The 21,462-nt window shown below is 39.4% G+C and overlaps 1 protein-coding gene across 2 annotated transcripts in view; it reads right to left on the bottom strand.

The window, feature by feature from the left end:
* NPEPPS (aminopeptidase puromycin sensitive) overlaps positions 1–21,462 on the bottom strand; it is a 96,235-nt gene that overhangs the window by 56,516 nt on the left and 18,257 nt on the right. Inside the window, exon 1 of one of the 2 annotated variants that reach the window (XM_069540081.1) lies at positions 13,266–13,386. The exons of the other annotated variant lie outside the window; for it this stretch is intronic. The gene's annotated coding sequence lies outside the window, so the exon portion shown is untranslated. Of the gene's footprint in view, positions 1–13,265; positions 13,387–21,462 lie in introns of those variants that run through there. 2 annotated transcript variants of the gene reach the window in all.

Here is a 21,462-nt window from a genome sequence, read left to right as displayed (position 1 = left end):
TAGTTGCGGTGCATGGGCTTCAGTAGTTGTAGCTCGCAGACTCTAGAGCACAGGCTCAGTAGCTGTGGCATACGGGCTTAGTTGTTCTGCCACATGTGGGATCTTCCTGGACCAGGGATCGAATCCGTGTCCCCTGCATTGGCAGGCAGATTCTTAACGACTGTGCCACCAGGGAAGCCCCGGAAGCTCTTTATGTACTGATTTATAACAAGCTCCAAGATAAGCAAAGTACAGAACAGTTTTTCAGAAGATGCTACATTTATATCAAGAAGGAAGTTTACAATTAACTAAAGTTGTTATTTCACCACTAAAATTTAGCAGAAGCAATCAGATTTTTTAAATTAATTTTTATTGGAAGAAGCAATAAGTTTTAAGTTTAGAACAACACCTCTTCTTCCTCACTTCATTTAACATTTTAATGTTAGCCCTCTATATACACATATACACACTCTTTCTCCCTCTCGCTGCATCAAAAAAGCCTTCTTATATTAATATTTGAGCATGATTGGGACTTCCCTGGTGGTGCAGTGGTTAAGAATCCATCTGCCAATGCAGGGGACATGGCTTCGAGCCCTGGTCTGGGAAGATCTCACATGCCACGGAGAAACTAAGCCCATGTGCCACAACTACTGAGCCTGCGCCCTAGAGCCCATGAACCACAACTACTGAGCTCACGTGCCACAACTACTGAAGCCGACGCACCTAGAGTCCGTGCTCCGCAACAGGAGAAGCCACCACAATGAGAAGCTCCCACACCACAATGAAGAGTAGCCCCCGCTCGCCATAACTAGAGAAAGCCTGCATGCAGCAACAAAGACCCAATGCAGCCAAAAATAAATTTATTTTAAAAATATTTGAGGGCTTCCCTGGTGGCGCAGTGGTTGAGAATCTGCCTGCTAATACAGGGGACACAGGTTCGAGCCCTGGTCTGGGAAGATCCCACATGCCGCACAGCAACTGGGCCCGTGAGCCACAACTACTGAGCCTGTGCGTCTGGAGCTTGTGCTCCGCAACAAGAGAGGCTGCAATAGTGAGAGGCCCGCGCACCGCGATGAAGAGTGGCCCCCGCTTGCCGCAACTAGAGAAAGCCCTCACACAGAAACAAAGACCCAGCACAGCCAAAAATAGATTCATTAATAAAAAAATAAAATAAAATATTTGAGCATAATAATCTTGGATTGAAAGGTAATCATTAGTTGAGCCATGATACACTTTTCTCCCTCTTTATGTTTAAACATGGTGAAATTTAATCACAGAAAAGGAAGTACAAAGAGAGAACTACAAGGTGGTACACTCAGGAGGCCACATTTTTTAAAAGATTGAAATAGAAAAAACATACAGAAAGTCAGCCAAAGTTGTCATTGCTTATGTCATATAAACAGGCCTCTAATGGATTCTGCTCTCATATTATATTGAGATTCAAATGTAAAATCTTCTAAAAATCCCAACATTAGAAGCTCCAATTCAACTGTACTTTAAAAGTTCCTTTATATATTGTCTATTTGGAACTCAGAATGTCATTTCCTCCAAGCCACTGCTGTATGTAAGTCACAGGAAACCTAGCCCACATAATTCTATATAGCCCACATACGCCTGTATAGTTCAGTACTAGATTAAATATGTGATGAGGTTTTATTTTGTTTTTTTGGCAACCTACCTACCATATTGTTTCTGTGGTTTTAGAAACCATTCTGGTGTATTGCAGTTACAGATCAAGCAGTAACTATATTCACAGTTCCATATTTTGAAATGGATTTATATAATATAGTAATGATCCTACCCCATTAGGCTATCTAAAAATTCTAAAGAGAATTAGCCATATACCAAATACAAATCAGGCCCAAGAGAACAAAGAAATCCCTTCTAGAGTATACCTATTTTAACTAAATGACTGTTGTATATTTAGTTAAAATGACTTATCATTAGTACAAGTACTAGAGTAACACAAAGACATAGATTGTAGACCTGGTTCTGCCGCTGATTATGTGGTCTTACAGTATTACTTAACCTGTTTGGATCTCAGTTTCTTCACCTATAAAACAATTAGAAACTTTATTTCAAGTAACGGTGTAGTATATAATTTAAACAAATTCTCCCTCTCACTTACCCAACTCCCTCAAAACTAAAAAAGTTAGATGGGGGAAAAAATCTCTTCTTTAAAGCATCAAAAAGCAACAAGATAAGGAAGTCAAGATGAAAAAGAAATAGGATTACAAAAGTAGGAAGCTATCCCATGCCAGGCCACTGTTGTTCTAGAGTCATTTGTTGATTTGGTAGACATGCCTTAGAGGCTGAGTCTAGTAGGCCCTTGGGACAAAAGTTGGAATTCAGGGTCCATCAAGACTGGTGGGGAGGGGTCTTGGCAAACCAGTTCCTCCTTTGGACCTGAACCTCAAAAGGTGATAACCTCATAGTAAGGTGACTAAGAAGAAAACTAGTCCACACATGGAATGCAATAAGACTTCAGAAAATCTGAAGCCCTGATGTTGGAAAAAGATTATAACTAGTACTAGTGGCCCCCAGACGAAGTAAACAAAAATCTTCCCTAGACAAAGAAAATATCATGTTATTTTGACCATATAATTTTCCTAATTTAACATACAATAATCAAATAAACCCTGGCACATCAGAGGACAAGACAAATTAAATGAAAACAGTTAAAACAATGGATGATAAAACAGGAGTCCCAGGTATTAGCAGATATATTTATATACTTTCTTACTATGTTCAAGAAGATAAAAGCCCAAGCTTGAAAAATCTGGCAGAGAATGACAAGCTACCCCCGCCAAAAAAACCCACAAAAACAACCTGTACACTTGGAAAAATAAATTATAGAACAAAAATATACAATGACAAAAACTGAAACAAAACACAAAGAAAAACACCTTCAATGGACAACCTTAAAAGCAGAATAGGGACTTCCCTGGTGGCAAAATGGTTAAGAATCCACCTGCCAATGCAGGGGACATGAGATCGAGCCCATCCGGGAAGATCCCACATGCCATGGAGCAACTAAGTCCATGCGCCACAACTACTGAGCCTGCACTCCAGAGCCTGCAAGCCACAACTATTGATCCTTAGTGCCACAACTACTGAGCCCACGTGCCACAACTACTGAAGCCAGCATGCCTACAGCCCATGCTCCATAACAAGAGAAGCCACCGCAATGAGATGCCCACACACCGCAACAAAGAGTAGCCTCCACTAGCCACAACTAGACAAAGCCTGTGTGCAGCAACAAAGACCCAATGCAGCCATAAATAAATAAATTTATTTTTTTTAAAAAGCTGATTAGATACAGCTGAGGAAAGAATTAATGAGTTGGAAGATAAACCAGAATAAAAGATACAAACAAGGCACATAATAACAAAAGAATAAAAAATACGGGAAAGGATAAGAAAGATGGAGGATCTGTTAGGAGAACAAACATATATTTAACTGGAATCCCAAGAGCGCAGATGAGAGAACAGAATGGAGCAGAAGCAGTATCTGAAGAGATAATGACCAAGACCATTCTAAAACCAATTTAAGATATTAAGCCATAGATTCACCAAGCCCTTCAAATCCCAAGCAGGCTACATAAAAAGGAATCTAAGTGCATACAGTATAGTTAAACTTCAGAAAAACAAAGACTATGAGCATCTGGGGTAGGGAGGTTTGGAGGAGGGCTATTTTTAAAGCAATAACAGCCTGAGAGCTGACTTCTTAAGATCAACAATGGAAGAAAGAGGACAGCTTGAATAAAAGAGTGAATGTACTGGAAGAAAATAATTGCAATCTAGAGTTTTACAGCCAGCAAAAAATAATCCTCGAAAATAAACTTTATAACCCAGGCACCTATGGTCAATTAATGTATGACAAAGGAGGCAAGGATATACAATGGAGAGGCTTCCCAGGTGGTCCAGTGCATAAGACTCCACACTCCCAATACAGGGCACCCAGGTTCAATCCCTGGTCAGGGAACAAGATCCCGCATGCATGTCACAACTAAGAAGCCTGCATGCTGCAACCAAGAAGTCCACAAACTGCAACTAAAAGATCCTGCATGCTGCAACTAAGACCTGGCACAGCCATAAATAAATAAATAAATATATATATATATATATATATATATATATATATATTTTTAAAGAATATACAATGGAGAAAAGACAGTCTCTTCAGTAAGTGGTGCCAGGAAAATGGGACAGCTACATGTAAAACAATGAGATTAGAATATTTCCTTAAACCATACACAAAAATAAACTCAAAATGGATTAAAGACTTAAATGTAAGACTTAAAACCGTAAAACTCCTAGAAAAGAACATGGGCAGAACACTCTTTGACATCACAACAATATTTTGGGGGGTCTGTCTCACAAAGCAAAAGAAATAAAAGCAAACATAAACAAATGGGACCTAATTAAACTTAAAAGCTTTTGCACAGCAAAGGAAACCATTGATAAAATGAAAAGACAACCTTTGGAATGGGAGAAAACATTTTCAAATGACATGAGCAACAAGGGATTAATATTCAAAATATATAAATAGCTCTTACAACTCAGTATCAAAAGAACAAATAACCCAATCAAAAAATGGGAAGAAAGCCAGAAGAGACATTTTTCCAAAAAAGACATACAGGTGGCTAACAAGCACATGAAAAGATGTCCCAAATTGCTAGTTATTAGAGAAATACAAATCAAAACAACGAGATATCACCTCACACCTGTCAGAATGGCTATCATCAAAAAGTCTACAAATAATAAATGCTGGCAAAGATGCAGAGAAAAGGGAACCCTTGTACACGGTTGGTGGGAATGTAAATTGGTGCAGTCACTATGGAAAACAGTACGGAGGCTCCTTAAAAAAACAAAAATAGAACTACCATATGATCCAGCAATTCCACTCCTGGGTTATGTATCAAAAAAAAAACAATGAAAACACTAATTTGAAAAGATACATGTACCCCAATGTTCACAGCAGCATTATTTACAATAGCCAAGATATGGGAGCAACCCAAGTGTCCATCAACAGATGAATGAAAGATGTAATTTATATACAACAGAAACTTAGCCATAAAAAAGAATAAAACCCTTCCATCTGCAATATGTGATGAGTCAGAGAAAGACAAATACTGTACATTATCACTTATACTTGGAATTCTAAAAAATAAAACAGGGCTTCCCTGGTGGCTCAGTGGTTAAGAATCCACCTGCCAATGCAGGGCACACGAGTTCAAGCCCTGGTCCGGGAAGAACCCACGTGGCGCGGAGCAACTAAGCTCATGCGCCACAACTACTGAGCCTGCGCTCTAGAGCCTGCGAGCCACAACTACTGAGCCCACGTGCCACAACTACTGAAGCCCGTGCGCCTAGAGCCAGTGCTCTGCAACAAGAGAAACCACCGCAATGAGAAGCCCACACACCGCAACAAAGAGTAGCCCCCACTCACCTCAATTAGAGAAAGCCCACGCGCAACAACGAAGACCCAACACGGCCAAAAAATAAATAAGTTTATTTTAAAAATAAAAATAAAAATAAATAAAACAAATGAATTTATGTAACAAAACTCAGTTATAAAGAACTAGTGATTGACAATGGACAGAGAGAAGGGGTGAGGGGCAAGATAGGGGTATGGAATTAAGAAATACAAACTACCATGTATAAAGTAGATAAGCAACAAGGATATCTTGCATGGCACAAAGAAATAGAGCCATTATTTTGTAATAACTTGAAATGGAGTATAATCTGTAAAAACGCTGAATTGCTATGCTGTACACCTAAAACTAATACTGTAAATCAACTACAATTAAAACAAGGTAGGAGGGCTTCCCTGGTGGTGCAGTGGTTAAGAATCCGCCTGCCAGTGCAGGGGACACGGGTTCGAGCCCTGGCCTGCGAAGATCCCACATGCTGCGGAGCAACTAAGCCTGTGTGCTACAACTACTGAGCCTGCGCTCTAGAGCCTGCATGCCACAACTACTGAAGCCTATGCACCTAGAGCCCGTGCTCCGCAACAAGGGAAGCCACCGCAATGAGAAGCCCGCGCACCGCAATGAAGAGTAGCTCCTACTCACCGCAACTAGAGAAAGCCCGCGTGCAGCAACAAAGACCTAACTCAGCCAAAAATAAATAAATAAATAAATTTATTTAAAAAAACAACATAGGGATTCCAAACGAAGGTAAAAAAATAAGGTAAAGCAAAAATATGCTCAAAGAAACAAAAACAGACTTTGCCATCAACAGACCGACATTAAACATTACAAAGGGTATTCTTCAAACAAAAAAAGAATGATTCTAAAAGGATTCCTGGAATAAAGAACAACAAAAACAGTCAATATTTGGGTAAAGCTAAATGAACATTATACTATATAACAGTAATAATGTATTTAACTAAATATACATACATACATAAGAAAATTAAACTACACCACAATAATACCATGTAAATCAGAGGGAGATAAATGGAGATTAAGTGCTCTAAGATCCCTGTATTATCCAGGAGAAGGGTAAAATGATCAATTAACACTGGATCTTTTTTTAAGTCAGGGATGGCTGTTATAGTTCCTGGGGTATTGACACACATCCAAAAAACAACAACAATAAAAAAATTTTTTTTAACTTTTCTAATTAAGAGAATGTGAGAATGTACATAAGAAAATGGTAGATTTAAAGCCAAATAACAGTAGTTACATTAAACGTAAATGGATTAATAAATGCTTTATTTAGAAGGCAAAGATTTTCAGACTGGATTTAAAAAGAAAAATAAAAGTACAATGAGCCGTTTATGTGAGATATACCTAAAACATAAAGGTTGAAAATAGTGAAGGTAAAGAATGAGAAAGGGCATCCCTGGTGGCGCAGTGGTTGAGAGTCCGCCTGCCAATGCAGGGGACACGGGTTCGTGCCCCGGTCCGGGAGGATCCCACATGCCATGGAGCGTCTGGGCTCCTAAGCCATGGCCGCTGGGCCTGTGCGTCTGGAGCCTGTGCTCCGCAACGGGAGAGGGCGCAGCGGTGAGAGGCCCGTGTACGGCAAAAAAAAAAAAAAAAGAATGAGAAAAAAATTACGTGCAAACGTTGACCAAAACAAGCAAGAGAAAAAAAAATCAGTAAAAATGGAAGATTTAAACAAAATTAACAAACTTGACTTAGTAAGACATACATAAAACATTACATCCAACAGCTATACTCTTTTGAAGCACACACAAGCATTTTAAAAGTTGACCATATCTTGGGTCATAAAGCAAGTCTTAAAAGTCTAAAGGACTGAAATCATATGTTTCCTGACCATAATACAAGTAAACTAGAAAATCTCCAGGTACATCTAAACATTCCAGATCAAAAATCACAAAATATTTTAAATTGAATGAAAAAAACACTAAATGTCAAAAACTGTAGAGGCAGATCAGTGGTTGCCTGGGGATGAGGAGAAGGGGAGAAATGGATTACAAAGGGACATGAGGAAATGCTGTGGGGGTGATGGATATGTTCATTACCCTTGCTGCATTCATAGGTCAAAAAGTACCAAATTACACATTTTAATATATACAGATTATTGTATGTGAATATTGAATATACCTTCACAAAGCTATTGTGGGGGGGGAGGACAGGAGTGAAGGAGGAGGAGCAGCAGCAGCAGCGAGCAACAAGAGCTACAGTCACTGCCTGGAGAATTTCCCCCAAAACAAACAAACCAAAAAAAGTGGGGGATACAGCTAAAAGCAATATATTTTTAGGAGGAAAATTTACAGCTTTAAGTGAATATACTAGAAAAGCAATTAATAAGTCAAGTATCCATCTCAAGAAGTTAAAAAAAAAACTACAAAATAAACCCAAAGAAAGTAGAAGGAAATAATGAAGATAAGAGCAGAAATTAACGAAATAGAAAATAAACATTCAGTTGAGGATTTAAAAAATCGAAAGTCAGTTTTTTGAAAAAACTAATAAGGGACTTCCCTGATGGTCCAGTGGCTAAGAATCCGCCTTCCAATGCTGGGGGTGCAGGCGGGGATGCAGGTTCGCTCCCTGGTCAGGGAACTAAGATCCCACATGCCGGGGGGCAACTAACCCGCATACCACAACTACTGAGTCCACGTGCTCTGGAGCCCACACACCACAACTAGAGAGAAGCCTGCACACCACAATGAAGATCCTGTGTGCTGCAACTAAGACCCAATGCCAAATAAATTAAATGTTTAAAAAAAGACTAATAAAATGGACAAATATCTGGGGATTAAGGGCAGGAAAAAGAGAAGACACAAATAAATAAAATATATAAATAAATATGTTTATAAAATTATTATTTATAATAGAATATATACATAGAAAAATAAAATAATATTTTATTATAAGGGATCTGGAAAAGAAGATCCCTTGTAATTCTAAAAGTTTGAAACTATTTACAGCAGAGAATTTCCAAGCAATATTCTGTGGCAGTTCCAAATATGAATTACAGATTTGCCAAAATATTGATTTCCTTGGCCCTTGGGGCAGCCAACAGGTCTTGAGCAATGAGAGGCCTCTGACACCCTCCTTGTGTGAGCCTCTTCTTTCTGGTGTACCAAGAAAACATCCTTTTCTATTAACATCTTGGAAAAAAAAAAGTTAAGAAGTACTGATTTGGAGAACTAACTCTTCAGTTTAGCATTTAAGAACAAGCATATGTATTATGAAAAAAGACAAAACATACTAAACAAGTGGTGGCAAGGATATGGAGAAAAGGGAACCTCTGAAATACTGTTGGTGGGAATGTAAATTGGTACAGCCATTATGGAAAACAGCATGAAGATTCTTCAAAAAATTAAAAACAACTATTTTATGATCCAGCAATCTCACTTTTGGGTATACAACATAAAGGAATGAAATCTATATCTCCCATGTTCATTGCAGCATTACTCACAATAGCTATGATATGGAAACAAACTAAATGTCTGTCAGTGATGGATGAATGGATAAAGAAAATATGTTATGTTTATGTGTGTGTGTGCGCGTATATATATATATATATATATATACACACAGACATATATAAATATGTATATATATACATATATAGATGTATATATATATGAAAATATGTTATGTTTATGTGTGTGTGTGCGTGTATATATATATATATATGAAAATGTTATGCTTATGTGTGTGTGTGCGTATATATATATACACAGACATATGTGTATATATATATGTGTATATATATATATATACACACAGACATATATATATATATACACACAATGGAATACTATTCAGTCTTAAAAAAGAAGGAAATCCTGCCATTTGTGACAACATGGATGAATCTGGAGGACATTACACTAAATGAAATAGGCCAGACACAGAAAGACAAATACTGCATGATATCACATATGTGGAATCTAAAATAATCAAACCCACAGAAGCAGAAAGTAGAATGCTGGCTGCCAGGAACTGGAGGGAGGGGGAAACGGGGAGATATTGGTCAAAGGGCACAAAGTTTCAGTTACACAAGATGACTAAGTTCTGGAAATCTAATGTACAGCAATGTATCTGTTGCTGTACTGCATGCTTGAAATTTGCTCATAGGGTAGATCTTAAGTGTTCTCACCACAAAAAAAAAAAAAAAAAAAAAAAACAGAAAATGGTAAATGTGTGAGGTGATGGACATGTTAATTAGCTTGTGATGATTATTTCACAATGTATATGTATATCAAAACATCAAGTTGTATATCTTAAAGATATATAATTTTTTGTTAATTATATTTCAATAAAACTGGAAAAAACAATAGCATATAATACAATATTATATAATGCTATGGAATCAGTTTTTCTCTCCATTTAATCTAAAAAGTACGTAATTTACAATTTTTACACTCTGCATTTCCTTAATATTTAAAACACTGTACAGAATCTTTACAATTAGTAAATATCTTGATTGTATTCCTCAAAGGGAAATAAAATACAAATTAAAGCTAATGAAAAGTAGTCCCAAATATAATTTTGTTTGTTACACATAAAGTCAATAGAATAAGCATATGAAGAAATTCAGGGGACTTCCCTGGTGGCACAGTGGTTAAGAATCCGCCTGCCAATGCAGAAGACATGGATTCGAGCTCTAGTCCAGGAAGATCCCACGTGCCGCGGAGCAACTAATCCTGTGCCCCACAACTACTGAGCCTGTGCCCTAGAGCCCACAAGCCACAACTACTGAAGCCCGTGTGCCTAGAGCCCGTGCTCTGCAAGAAAAGAAGCCACTGCAATGAGAAGCCCGTGCACCACAACGAAGAGTAGCCCCCACTCACCACAACTAGAGAAAGCCCGCGTGCAGCAATGAAGACCCAACACAGTCCAAAATAAATAATACATAAATTAAAAAAAAAAAAAGAAATTCAAGCCCAAAAAATATGACAGACTTATTACTGCATTTCTTTACATTTTGCTTTAGTTCACTCAATACGTATTTATTGAACACCTACTATACATCAGATACCATGGAAGACCACAGGTGAAAAAGAATGAATCATGGCTCTTAGTCCTTAAGGAACTTAGATTCTAATAAGAAGTAGCACAGACACAAACAGATAATTAAAATATGGTGTGGAGACTGCCCTGGTGGCTCCATGGTTAAGAATCCTCCTGCCAATGCAGGGGACATGGGTTCTATCCCTGGTCCAGGAAGATCCTACATGCCACAGAGCAACTAAGCCCATGCGCCACAACTACTGAGCCTGCATTCTAGAACCCACGAGCCACAGTTACTGAGCCCATGCACTGCAACTACTGAAGCCCGCGCACCGCAACAAAGAGTAGCCCCCACTTGCCGCAACTAGAGAAAGCCCGCACGCAGCAACGAAGACCCAATGCAGCCAAAAATAAAATAAATCTATTAAAAAACATATATATATATGGTGCGGTTTTTAATGACAGGCAGTAGACTGTGTGATGATGTGCATGGACCCAAGGAGCTGAACTGTCTAGGTTTGAATCAGTTACCAATTTTATGACCTATAGTAGGTTATATAACCTCTCTGTACCTAGGGTTAGCTATATGATTATGTAATGCATTTAGTGCCTAGCATACACTAAACAATGAATTCATTTTTTTTATTATCATCACTATTAACATTATCATTATTAAGAAAAATGATACCCTTGGTTGGATCTGGTCTGAAGGTTAGGAAACCTAACTTAGGAAGACAAATACACCTTGTATAATCAAATGATAAGTCATCTAAATTCTTAAAACAACAGTCACTAGAGCAATCCATATCAGCTTAAAGCTGTTTAAATATGTTTTAAAACTTGCCAAATACAAATAAAACTTGAAAACCATTATACACTCATATACCTTATATTTGTACACAGCCATATGGAAACTTAACTATTCCTCATCAGCGAGTCTTTCACTATCACTCAAAACCAACTAAAGTGAAAGTGAAAGAATGTAAGTATGTACAATTGCAAAGTTCATGTTCTTTCTCTGTGACCTGTACTAAAAAGAAATAAAAAGGTTGGCTATTGTTATCATTTGTTCCTTCTAATGCAAGGATTTATTCAATGGGACTCCAGTTTTTTTTTTTGGGCCATGACTCATGTCTTGCGGGATCTCAGTTCCCTAACCAGGGATTGAACCTGGAACATGGCAGTAAAAGCCTGGAATCCTAACCACTAGGCCACCAGGGAACTCCTGAAGATTACTTATTTTAAAATGGATCCATTCCGGGAGTTCCCTGGTGGTCTAGTAGTTAGGATTAGGTGCTTTCACTGCTGTGGCCCAGGTTCAATCCCTGGTCGGGAGCTGAAATCCCACAAGCTGCAGTGTGGCCAGAATTTTTTAAAAAAAGGATCCATTCTGCATAGAAAGCAGAACACAGTTCACAGATAAACTCAGAAATCCCAACAAGATCAGGAATTAAAAATGTGAGGTTTTGGGACTTCCCTGGTGGTCCAGTGATAGAGAATCCACCTTACAATGCAGGGGACGCAGGTTCGATCAGTAGTCAGGGAAGTAAGATCCCACATGCCGCGCGGCAACTAAGCCTGCGTGCCGCAACTACTGAGCTTGCACGCCTCAACTACAGCCCGCATGCCACAAACTACAGAGCCCACACGCTCTGGAGCCTGCGAACCACAATTAGAGAAGAGAAAAACCTGCACCCCACAACTAGAGAGAGGCCTGTGCACCACAACGAAGAGCCCGCCTGCCGTAACGAAAGATCCTGCATGCCGCAACTAAGACCTGACACAGCCAAAAATAAATAAAATAAATAAATAATAAATAAATCTTTTTTAAAAAATGTGAGGTTTTATCTTAATGTTAATACTATTTATAAATTCTTCCCTTGAAAAATATGTCTTCTGTTTGTCTCTACTGTCTTTGCAATTGGTTTTAAGTTTCTTGTAGATAAAGGATACTTCAGACATGCTTTCACACTTACCAAACTACTACTTAAAAATGGATATTGGGACTTCCCTGGTGTTTCAGTGGTTAAGACTCTGTGCTTCAGGACTTCCCTGATGGTCCAGTGGTTAAGACTCCACACTCCCAATGCAGGGGGCACGGGTTCAATCCCTGACCAGGGAACTAAGATCCCACATGTCGCCCGGTGTGGCCAAAAAAGACTCCACGCTTCCACTGCAGGGCGCATGGGTTCGATCCCTGGTCGGGCAACTAAGGTCCCACGTGCCACGCAGTGTGGCCAAAAAGAAAAAAAAAACTTTTTTTTAATGGATATTAAATAAAAACTCCTTGAATTACTACACAAATGACCACTTAAGCAAACAAAACAAAACAAAACAAAAAACTTTGATATGGGGAGGGGAAGGCTTCAAATAAATAATAAACTAAACTTCCTTTAGTTAATTTATCTGAAAAGTGAGCACACAGGCAGAACCTGGGAGATAGAGGGAAACATTCTGTACAATATTACTTGCAGTTCCACAATAATCGAAGGTACTTGATTCTAACATTAATTATGATGCTTACATAAATAATTATTTATGTACACATCAATAAGACTTAAATAAGGAATTCCCTGGCGGTCCAGTGGTTAGGACTCGGTGCTTTCACTGCTGTGGGCTCAGGTTCAATCCCTGGTCGCGGAACTAAGATCCTGCAAGCTGTGTGGCCCAGCCAAAAAAAAAAAAAAGACTTAAATAAACCAAAATGTTAAATGTTTATAAAGCAGCCAAATAATGTAGGTTTTGGAACCAGTGCTTAAATGTTAGAATATATATACCTTCAGAGTAAAGTTCCATTAAAGAGGAAAATAGGAAAATGTGGGGAGGAAAAAAAAAACAACCTACTCACCAAAATTGTCACTGAATTGTTTACGGTTGTCAAAGCATCTAAAGACACAATCTGTAGGGGATTCCCTGGCGGTCCAGTGGTTAGGACTCCGGGCTTTCACTGACAAGAGCCTGGGTTCAATCCCTGGCCGGGGAACTAAGATTTCACAAGACACACGGTGTGGCCAAAAAAAAAAAAACAAAAAAAAGGATCAACTGTTAATATATCTGGATTAAAAGATATGAGAAAGTTTTAGTTTCTATTTGAAATGGTCTCACTTTCCTCTTTCCAAGGGAAAGCGGGTAGAAGAGTAGACAACTCATACTCAGTATAGGTAATATAAATCCTATTATGCGTTATTTTAAGGCAAGTTCTAAGATTTCTGGATAAGTCTCAAGTGACTGAATGGTCACAGGATGCTAATTAGAAATTTTAATTTGTAGACTCATGATACCACAGACTGAATCAAGTCCAGAAACATTAACTAGAATATAAAAATCTAGAAAGACACGACAAAAGAGAATTCTAAACCAAAATGCGCCTTTCAGTTAGCTGCAGATTAGCAAGGTGGGAGAAAGCTAACTTAAAAAATTCACTCAACTGACAGATTTAACTAATACGGCAAAGTTAAAACACAAAAGACAGACACAATGAAATTTTGCAATGATAGATAACAAAGGGTGTACCTACAATATATATCATGTATGTTCAAAGCAATACAAAAATAGGCCAAAAAAATTACAAATATAAAATTGTTACCAAAAAAATTAAAAGGCCAATAGTATATGAAATGATATTCAACTCTATTAATAAAAAGTTCAAATGTAAACAATATATTTTTCATTTCTCAGATGAGAAAAAATAGAAAGATTCATAATAACATCCAGTAAACCGGCAATACAGCTATTCAAAACCTGTCACACTGGTTCACAAAAGATGTCTTTTGCGCTACTGTTTATAACAGCCAAAAAAGGGAGGGATAACCAATATGTGCAACATTAAGAAATGGCTTTGTAGGGGGCTTCCCTGATGGCGCAGTAGTTAAGAATCCGCCTGCAAATGCAGGGGACACGGGTTCAAGCCCTGGTCCGCGAAGATCCCACATGCCGCGGAGCAACTAAGCCTGTGCACCACAACTACTGAGCCTGCGCTCTAGAGCCCGTGAGGAACAACTACTGGGTCTGCGTGCCACAATTACTGAAGCCCACGTACCTACAGCCCGTGCTCCGCAACAAGAGAAACCACCGCAATGAGAAGCCCACGCACCGCAACAAAGAGTAGCTCCCTCTCGTCGCAACTAGAGAAAGCCTGCACGCAGCAACGAAGACCCAACACGGCCATAAATAAATAAATAAATAATAAATTTAAAAGGGAGATAACCTTCTTTAAAAAAAAAAAATCAGTTGCTTTTCCATACTCTAACAATGAACAATCTCAAGACTTCCCTGGAGGCGCAGTGATTAAGAATCCACCTGCCAGGCCTCCCTGGTGGCACAGTGGTTGAGAATCCACCTGCCAATGCAGGGGACACGGGTTCGAGCCCTGGTCTGGGAAGAACCCACATGCCACGGAGCAACTAAGCCCATGCGCCACAACTACTGAGCCTGCGCCCTAGAGTCCGTGAGCCACAACTACTGAGCCCACGTGCCACAACTACAGAGCCCGCGTGCCACAACTACTTAAGTTCACATGCCTAGAGCCCGTGCTCCACAACAAGAGAAGCCACCACGATGAGAAGCCCACACACCACAAAAAAGAGTAGCCCCACTGGCTGCAACTAGAGAAAGCCCGTGCACAGCAACGGAGACTCAACACAGCCAAAAATAAAATAAATAAATAAATAATAAATTTATTTTAAAAAAAAAAGAATCAACCTGCCAATGCAGGGGACATGGGTTCGAGCCCTGGTCTGGGAAGATCCCACATGCCGCAGAGCAACTAAGCCTGTGCCCCACAACTACAGAGCCTGCACTCTAGAGCCCGTGAGCCACAACTACTGAGCCCATATGCCACAACTACTGAAGCCCACGGGCCTAGAGCCCGTGCTCCACAACAGGAGAAGCCACCACAATGAGAAGCTCGCACACCACAATGAAGAGTAGCCCCCGCTCGCCATAACTAGAGCAAGCCTGCACACAGCAACGAAGATCCAATGCAGCCATAAATAAATAAATAAAGTTATTTTAAAAATAATGAACAATCTCAAAGGGAAATTAATAAAACATTCTATTTACAATAGCATCAAAAATAACATAAAATACTTAGGGAAAAACTTTAACCAAAGAGGTGAAAGACTTGTACACTAAAAACTACAAAATGTTGCTCAAAGAAGTTAAAGATACAAATAAATGGAAAGATATTCCTTGTTCATGGATTAGAAGACTTAATATTGTTTGATGTCCACAATAGCCAAGGTGATCTATATGTAGATTCAATGCAATCCCTCTCAAAAGCCCAACAGTGTTTTTTGCAGAAATTTTAAAACCCATCCAAAAATTCAAACAGAATCTCAAAGGACCCTGGAGAGCCAAAACAATCTGGAAAAAGAACAAAGTTGGAAGTCTCACATTTCCTGATTACAAGGCTACCCTAACCCCAAAAAGTGTGGTACTGGCATCAAGACAGACATATAGACCAATGGAATAGAATGGAGAGCCCGGAAATAAACTCTTGCACATATAGTCAAACGATTTTCAACAAGGGTGCTAAAACCATTCATTCATTGGGGAAAAGGGAAGTCTTCAAAAAATAGTATTTGGAGGGCTTCCCTGGTGGCGCAGTGGTTGAGAGTCCGCCTGCCGATGCAGGGGACACGGGTTCGGGCCCCGGTCCGGGAAGATCCCACATGCCGCGGAGCGGCTGGGCCCGTGAGCCATGGCTGCTGAGCCTGAGCGTCCGGAGCCTGTGCTCCGTGGCGGGAGAGGCCACAGCAGTGAGAAGCCTGCGTACTGAAAAAACAAACAAACAAAAAATAGTATTTGGAAAACTGGATATCCACATGCAAAAGAAAGAAGTTGAACCCCTTATACCATATACAAAAATGGATCAAAATGTGGGAATTAACACTATAAAAGGGACCTAAATGTGGGAACTAACACTATAAAACTCTTAGAAGAAAATATAAAAGTTTCATGAGGGCTTCCCTGGTGGCGCAGTGGTTGAGAGTCCGCCTGCCGATGCAGGGGACACGGGTTCGTGCCCCGGTCCGGGAAGATCCCACATGCCGTGGAGCGGCTGGGCCCGTGAGCCATGGCCGCTAAGCCTGTGCGTCCGGAGCCTGTGCTCCGCAACGGGAGAGGCCACAACAGTGAGAGGCCCGCGTACCGCAAAAAAAAAAAAGAAACATTAGCAAGGATATGGAGCAACTGGATCTCACACAGCTGATGGGGATATAAAATGTACAACCATTTGAGAAAACTGGCAGTTTCTTTAAAAATTCTCCATTTACCATATTATGCAGCCATTGTATTCCCAGGTATTTTTTTTAAGTGTTTTTATTCATTCATTCATTCATTCATTTATTTTTGGCTGCATTGGGTCTTCGTTGCTGCGCGTGGGCTTTCTCTAGCTGTGGTGAGTAGGGGCTACTCTTCTTTGCAGTGTGCGGGCTTCTCATTGCGGTGGCTTCTCTTGTTGTGGAGCACGTGCTCTAGGCGCGGAGGCTTCAGTAGCTGTAGCACGCGGGCTCAGTAGTTGCGGCATGCAGGCCCTAGAGTGAGCGGGCTTCAGTAGTTGTGACTCGCAGGCTCTAAAGTGCAGGTTCAGTAGTTGTGGCACACGGGCTTAGTTGCTCTGCGGCATGTGGGATCTTCCCGGACCAGGGATCGAACCCGTGTCCCCTGCATTGGCAGGCAGATTCTTAACCACTGTGCCACCAGGGAAGTCCCTATTCCCAGGTATTTACCCAAGAGAAATGAAAGCACATGTCTACAAAAGGGCACATATTGCTTTTATATTTTAAGAATGCAACCTTTTATATTGGAAATAAAACTAAAATCACTAGGAGGATTTCTGATATCTGGTCTTACATGTAAGGAGCCTAGAAGTTGCCACTCCATCCTAACAACACAAGTAAAATCTGGAGAAACTGAAAAATCAACAACTCTCCTTAGATCCACCAGAGAAGTGAGGACAAAGAGCAAACCACTGCTGAAAAAACTGGAGACAGGCAGATACAGAAAATCACAACATACCTGGGCAGAAACCCACAAGAAGAAATCACCCCTGGCAACTAGTGCTGGGGTAGGAATACCTGAACTGTAATTGATGAAGTGCTGGAGGCTCAGTGTGGACAAGCTTGAGAGTTTAAAATTCCAGGAGGACCCAGTCATAGGGAGACCCTCATGCTTTTTATGAGTCTTACCTTCAGGAGCTGTACCAGGTCCTAAAAGTAAATATCAGAGAAAAATCCTCTCATGCTTCCGGCAAGGGGAGGGGAAAAGAAACCATTCTGAAATATGCTAGAATATTCTGTTCTTAACAAAACCTGCCCTCAGAAGAAACTATTTTACCAGAGTTTAACCTGCTGGGGTTCCATCAGAGCCTAACCTACCTGGGGTAAAGTAAATGCCCAACACCAGCCCCTCCTAAGGGGGCTACCTAAGGGGGTAAGAAATATTCTACCTAAGGGGGTAAGAAAACCTGAGAAGCACCAGTGAAGCTCACAGACCAGGAGCACAAGCTCACGGAAAGACTAAGATTTAATCATAGGACTAAAGAATGCTTCCGCTCCCCTCTTACCTTACCACTGCATTATTAAAGTCCTATTTATTGCAGTTCCTTTTACCTAGTACATCATGTCTGCCTTTCAACAAAAAATGGCAAGGCACACTAAAAGGCAGAAAACACCGCTTAAAGACACTGAACAAGCATCAAGACTAGAATCAGATATGGCAGGAATGTTGGAATTATCAGACCTGTACGATTAATATCTAACAATGGATAATGCAAGCAGAGACATGGAAATTCTGAGAAATAAAAAGAAATGCTAGAGATCAAAAACACTGTAACAGAAAATAAATAATATCTTTGATGGGCTCATTATTAGACACAGCTGGGAAAGGAATCTCTGCTCTTGAGGACTTGACACTAGAAACTTCCAAAACTGAGAAGCAAAGACAAAAAAGACTGAAAAAAACAAAAACACAACAAAATATCCAAGAACTATGGGAAAAGTACAAGAGGTGTTACGTACATGTAACAGGAATACCAGAAGGAGAAGAAAAAGAGAAAGAAACAGAAGCAATATTTAAAGCAATAACTAAGAATTTCCCCAAATTAATGTCAGAAACCAAACCACAGATCCAGGAAGCTCAGAGAAGGATAACGGAGGGGAAAGAAAAAAAAAACAACAACAATTACACCTAGGCATATTAGAGTCAAAATTTAGAAAATCAAAGCTAGAGAAAAAAAAAATCTTGAAAGAAGCTGGAGGAAAAGAAAAACACCTTACCTACAGAGGACCAAAGATAAGAATTACATTCAACTTCTCAGAAACCATACTAGCAAGAAAAGAGTGGAAGGAAATCTTTAAAGTGTCAAGAGAGAAAAACTACTAACCTAGAATCCTGTACCTTTCAAAATTGTCCTTCAAAGTGAAGGAAAACCAATCTTTTTGTGAACCTAAACTGCTCTTAAAAAATAAAGTCTTTTTACAAAGTGAGAATAGACTTTCTCAGACAAACAAAAATTGAGGGAATCTGTTGCCAGTAGACATGCTTTACAAGAAATGTTAAAAGTTCTTTAAAGAGAAGGAAAATTATATAAGTCAAAAACTGAGATCTACAATAAAGAAAGGAAGAGCATCAGAGAATGAGTAAATGAGAGAAAAATAAAAATGTTTACTTCTCTTATTCCTAATTGATCTTGAAGATAATAGTTTGTTCAAAATAGTAACAGCAGCAATGTATTTGATTATGTTGGCTTCTGTGTGGATGCAAATGTGTAAGGGAAATGAATGACAGCAATGACACAAGGAATGGGAGAGAAGAATTAGGAATATTTTGTTATTATAAGGTACTCACACTACCTGTGAAGCAGTATAGTTTTATTTGGAAGTGGACTAGATTAGTAGTAAATGTATACTGCAAACTCTAAGGCAATCACTAAAAAAACTTAAAAAAAGGAATATAATTGATATGCTAAGAAAGGAGAGAAAATGGCATCATATAATGTTCAATTAAAACCATAAAAGGGGGCTTCCCTGGTGGCGCTGTGGTTGCGAGTCCGCCTGCCGATGCAGGGGACACGGGTTCGTGCCCCGGTCCGGGAAGATCCCACATGCCGCGGAGTGGCTGGGCCCGTAAGCCATGACCGCTGAGCCTGCGCGTCCGGAGCCTGTGCTCCGCAACGGGAGAGGCCGCGGCAGTGAGAGGCCCGCGTACCGCAAAAGAAAAAAAAAAACAAAACATAAAAGGTATCAATGGTATAAATACACCAATGAAACAACAGACTGTCAGAGCAGATCAAAAAACAAGACCTAACTACATGCTGTCCACAAGAAACCCACTTTAAATATAAAGACACATATAAACTAAAAATAAAGAGATGGGACTTCCCAGGTGGTGCAGTGGTTAAGAATCTGCCTGCCAATGCAGAGGACATGAGTTCGATCCCTGGGCCAGGAAGATCCCACAACCCATGGAGCAACTAAGCCTATGTGCCACAACTACTGAGCCTGCGCTCTAGAGCTCGTGAGCCACAACTACTGAAGCCCATGATCCACAACAAGAGAAGCCACAGCAATGAGAAGCCCGCACACCACAACAAAGAGTAGCCCCTGCTCGCCGCAACTAGAGAAAGCCTGCACGCAGCAATGAAGACCCAACGCAGCCAATAAATAAATAATTTTTTTTACAATAAATAAAAGAATTTTAAAATATGTTTCATTAGAAAAATAAACAGATGGGGAAAAGATATATTATGCTAACATTAATCAAAAGAAAGTGGAAGTAACTATATTAATTTCAGACAGAGCAGACTTCAGAAGAAGGAAACTTATCAGGGATAAAAAAGGGGAATTACATAATGATAAAAGGGGCAATACTCCAAGAAGACATAACAATCCTTAACATGTATGCCTCTAACAGCAGAGTGTCAAAATACATGAGGCAAAAGCTGACAGAATAGCAAGGAGAAATATATGAATCTACTATTACAGTTGGAGATTTTAACACCCTTCTGTAAGAAACACGCAGATCCAGCAGCAGTAACTCAGTAAGGTTACAGCTGAACTAAACAGCACCATCCATCAACTGGATATAATTGACATCTATAGACTATTTCATCAAACAATAGCTCATTATACATTCTACTCAAGCTCACATGGAACATTCATCAAGACAGACCACACTCTGGGTCATAAAACACACATTAACTAATTTAAAAGAATAAAAAATTATAAACTGTCTGCTCTCAGACTACAATGGAATTAAATTAGAAATCAATAAAAGAAAAATAGCTTGAAAAAATACTAAAATACTTGGAGACTAAACACATGTCTAGATAAGACACAGGTCAAAGAAGAAATAACCTTCCAGAACAGAAAACACCAGGCCCAGATGGGTCCACTTGTGAATTCTACCAAACATTTAAGAGAAATTATACCCGTTTTCTACAATCTCTTCCAGAGGATAGAGGCAGAGGGAACACTTCCTAACTCATTCTATTAGGCCAGCCATTACCCTAATATCAACATCAGACACATTACAAGAATACTACAGACCAATAAATATCTCTTATAAACATAGATGTAAAATTCTCAACAAAATATTAGCAACATGCAAGGCGGTTTCAATGTTCAAAATTAAATTAATGTACTCCATCACAGAAACAGGCTAAAGAAGAAAAATCACACGATCAAATGAATAGATGCAGAAAAAACATTTGACAAAATCCAACATCCATTCATGATAAAAACACTCAGCAAACTAGGAATAAAGATGAACTTCTTCAACTTGATAAAGAATATCTACAAAAACCCTACAGTTAACATCATACTTAATGAGAAACTCTGAGCTTTCCAGCTAAGATGAGGAACAAGCGAGGATGTCCCTTCTCACTTCTACTTTTCAACATCATACTGGAAGTTCTAGCTAATGCAACAAGACAAGAAAAGGACAGGAAACAAAAGGTATACATACTGGAAAGGTAGAAATAAAACTGTCTTTGTTCACAGATGATATGGTCATGTAGAAAATTCAAAATAATCAACAAAAAA

The sequence above is a fragment of the Delphinus delphis genome, chromosome 19 (assembly GCF_949987515.2).
Source record: "Delphinus delphis chromosome 19, mDelDel1.2, whole genome shotgun sequence".
Taxonomy (NCBI): domain Eukaryota; kingdom Metazoa; phylum Chordata; class Mammalia; order Artiodactyla; family Delphinidae; genus Delphinus; species Delphinus delphis.
Note: the sequence above shows the minus strand (reverse complement) of the source record. Positions and strands in the feature narration are given on the sequence as shown.